The sequence below is a fragment of the Gavialis gangeticus genome, unplaced genomic scaffold (assembly GCF_001723915.1).
Source record: "Gavialis gangeticus isolate Ggan-Ray unplaced genomic scaffold, GavGan_comp1, whole genome shotgun sequence".
Classification (NCBI taxonomy): domain Eukaryota; kingdom Metazoa; phylum Chordata; order Crocodylia; family Gavialidae; genus Gavialis; species Gavialis gangeticus.
The window spans coordinates 97,240,230-97,244,581 of NW_017729032.1; positions in this window are offsets into that span (position 1 = coordinate 97,240,230).

The following is a 4,352-nucleotide window of genomic DNA, read 5'->3' on the forward strand; positions in this document are numbered from 1 at the left end:
TTGTAAAGCCATGCCAGGGATCCCGCAATGACATCAGCTAATTCTCTCAGCACTCTGGGGTGGAGATCATCAGGACCAGCTGATTTAAATACATCCAGTCCCTCCAGAAGTTCCCTGACTAGATCTTCACTGACCCTTGGACGCTTTTCTGTTTCTGTTCTCCTTATAATGCACCTATTAGTAATTTAATCTAGTGCATTTTGTACAGGAAACACAACAAGTGTGCCTTAACAAGTGTTTGACTTCCACAAGTCCGTTTCCCCCCTTAACAGTGCATTAATGCTAATTTTTTGTATAAGTGATACCTAGGCACATGACATTTTTAGGACTTACTCAATTAGTGAGTTTCTAGTTAATAATCCAGAGGTGGCATGATGCCACTGAGATCGGACCTTTACTATAATGTACAATTCTGTGTTTCTGCCTGCCCATGTCTATATTTGTTTATCTGAGGTTTTTTGATTTAACAACAGTACCTCATTCATTACCTAGGTTACTATGGCAACCCAATATCCCATAATGGTTCTGTTGTGATGCTAGAAAAGGTTTCAATTTAAATTAATCTATTCTAGATTTTAGGTCATTATATTGCAGACCTAGCAGGGATTAAGCCACGGGGTATTTTTTTCTTTAGGCTTGTTTTGTTATTGAAAAAAGAAAAAATAAAGACACCAAAGAATCTACTGTGAGTAAGAAACCCTGGGATGTCCATGCATTGAAGGAAGCTTTTAGAGCTGTCTGGCATTTAGATACAGTATAATTTGTGAACTTGTGGCCCTCACAGCTATATCTAACAAATGACTTTTACTTTGATAAACGAGTGAAGTCCTGCTTTGATTCTTTTGTCCTTGTTCTATTCTGTTTAGATGTTGGATAATTTTAACTTTGCTGTGTGAAGCTTTCAAAGCTTGTGTGGGATTTTGAAACTCATGCTTCAATGACAGTGTTCTTTTATGGTCACTCTTTAGGAGTCATGCAAATTGACTGGAAAACTTTGATCAAAATGGGAACTTGTAGGGGCTCAACTCACACCTATGGCTGTCCGTGGTAAAACCTAGGTACTTCATGTTCTACACCTGTTCGGCAAATACTTGGCACATATGATTCACTTTAAGGACATGAGGCAGTTTTCCTGAAGTCAATGTGGCTACTTCACATGCTTTAAATTAAGTATTTGCATAAGTGTTTTCAGAATTGGAGCTTAAACTCATATTTAGGCAACTAAATAAATGTGGACTACAGATCCTGATTACCCCAGCTTTCACTGAAATAGTGGGTGCTCCTGTATGTCACAGGACTCCAGGAAGGGGCTATACTGTATTGTGTTATAGTATACATGGGTCCTTTCTTAGTTTATTTTCTTTGGTTTTAGGAGTTGAGAGAGGTAAAGCATTCCAATGGTATCAAGTTGACTTGATATCAGTAAGTGGTTTTGCTCTGTTTCCCTTTTCATCTCTCCAGTATTCATCTTGATTTCTTTTGGGACTATCTCAAATTAAAGAGCTTCTGACCTGATGTGAACAAATTGATGCCAGAGTTATTTCAGGGATATATCACCACAACTTCCTATTATTAAGGTATTAGGAGGCTGTCCTGAGTTACTGAAAGTAATCAGAGTTTAGGAAGCTGTTTAAAATTCTTGTGACTGCAGCCAGTAAATGGATTTCACTGCTATGGTTTGAAAAAATAAATACCATAGCTGAGAAATATGGTGGACCAGAATAAAAGAACAAATTAATATCAGCATTAGATTAACATCAGGTTTTGTTGAGAAATTATGGATGAAAATGGATAAATATAAAAAACAAGATCAATGATATATATAACTTCAAACTAAGAGTTTTTGTTTATTTGGGCGTCTGATCAGGGTGTATTTGGAGACTAACATCACAGCTGGGTATTTTGGTGGAGGTAATGCAATCTGCAGGACAATTTCCTGCCAGGGGCTCCTGGTAGGAGTACAGGTGCTTAACTCTATGAAGGCTTCAGGCTGCACAGCCACTACTGGGGGTCTTCTGACTTGTAGCAGAGGACCAGCAGTAGAGTTGGGAAATGCTGTTTTGGTAGAGCAGCGCCTCTGTACATACTTCCTAGAGTCCTTTCAGCAGGGAGGAGTGAAAGTGCACAGTGTAGGAACTATTTTATACAACACACTCTTTGCTCTTACTCTTCTGCATTCATCAGACCCCTGAGCTAGGGCTCTATAGAGAGAGGCGGAAAATATGAATTGCCAATCCCATGGTCCACTCCTAAAAGGTTTCCAGCAACTGCTTCTTACTGGCAGAATATAGTAAATCCACTGATCTCCTCCTCCATCAGCAAGAAGAAACTGTCAGACTGAGGGCACTGGAGGGGTGGTACAAAGATGTCCTGTCTCAGTTGGAGTACAGGAGAGTGCCATGCCATGGGGGAGGCAGGACAGGGCCAAGGTGTAGCTTAGGTAGTCCAGAGAATGACGAGGGTAGAAGACCAGCTTCTTTGCAGAGGGGAAAGGAATAGAGAGAGAGCCTTGATGCTCATCTTGCTGGAGTCATCTGATCCCAGCAGTTTTTCTTGCCCAAGTGCAGGGGAGCTGGACCCAATGATCTGTAAGGTCCCTTCCAGCCCCTAACAACTATGAAACAGCAAGTGACAGCAGTGCCTCCCCAACTCTTTCCTGGGCAGTCTTCACCAGCAATGTCCTCTCATCTTTACTCCTACTGCTACCTCCTCCCCTTCCACAGGTGATAAGCTCCTGAAACAGGAAATGCTGTTTCAGTCCATGTTGACTAAGAGTCACTAGTTGAACCAGTGGTTCTCAGTATCATGTCAGAGCTGTCTTTCAGATGAGATATACAAGAGGATTCTGAAACTAAGACCAGTTGGTTTTGATGTTCTTTTGGTCAGAAAGTGGCAGTTTATTGAACTGATTTCACTGGAACTTTTTTTTTATAAAGTTCTTAGGTTCAGGAAGTAATTTCTGATGAAAACAGGAGAGATACTGGCCCAACTCAGAAAACCAGTTGGTTTGAGGGGCATATGGGAGACTCAGGTTCAAGTTCCTATTCTGGATTATATTTAAATAATATGTGTTATGATTGTGTTAATCTGAAGGTAGGCAGAAGGTGGGGCAAGGAGGCACTTTAAAGAGCAATTTGTTTAGAGAGGCATGAGCTTTCATAGGCTACAGCCTACTTTGTCAGATGCTATGAATGGACTTGAAGTGAGGAGAAGTACTAAATAAAAGGGAATAAAGTCATTTAAATATAAAGGCTAAGGAAAGGGGGAGAAAAGGAGGAGCCACAGCTGAGTGAAGCTGAAGGCGACTAAAAGAGATTAAAAGGGTTTTAAAAAAGCAGTTAGTCCATAGGAGTCATAAAAAGCTAGCTCAGGTAATGGGATAAGAATCCAGGTGTTTCTAATGAGACCACACTTAGCAAAATCTGTGAAGGGTATCTTTCATATTTAACAATGATGTCTTTGTAGATCTTTAGAGCCAAATACTGAATATTACCTGCTAAAATCACAGGCTTATTTTGTGATCTGTAGCTGAAGGAAGACATCAGAGGTTGGCGTTTGAGCTGGTATAAATTGTAGTACTTCTACTGAGGTCAGTGGAATTACCACAACATCTGCCAGCTGAGAATCTAGTCCCATGACTTCCAAGAAATCACCAATATTACGTTGCTTTCCATCTTAACTTTTAAGGCAACTACAATTCCAATTTAAGAAATGTTTATCATTATTGGGTAGAATGCTTGGTTTGTACAAAAAACAGCATCATTAATACACTGAGAGAAGGTAAGTACAGACAATGAAAGCATTCATAGGATCATAGGAAGGTAAGGAAAGGATTTAATAAATTCATCTAGTCCAGCCCCCTGCTCAAGGGAGGATCATCCCTGAATAAACCATCCCAGCCAAGTGTTTGTCTAACCTGCTTTTGAAAATTTCCAAGCATGGAGATTCCACAACTTATCTAAGTAACCTGTTCCAATGCCTGCCCACCCTCGAGCTGATCACCTTCACCATCTACCGTAAAGCTGACAAGTCAGTCAACAATACAGAAGTCCTCAACTTCAGGAAAGCTGACTTTGACAAGCTCAGAAGGCTTGTCAGTGAGGCCCTAAGGGACCACGACCCAAAGGAGAGGGGAGTTCAGGATGAGTGGTTGCTCCTCAAGAGAGCAATCCTCAATGCACAAGCTAATTCTATTCCATCTTGGAGGAAAGACAGCAAAAGGGCACAGCAGCCCCCTTGGCTCTGCAGGGAACGAGTGGACTGCTTCTAAAAAGACAGACCTACAAAGGATGGAAGACTGGATCCACCTCCAAGGAGGAATATTCTGCACTGGTCCAGACCTCGAGGGAATG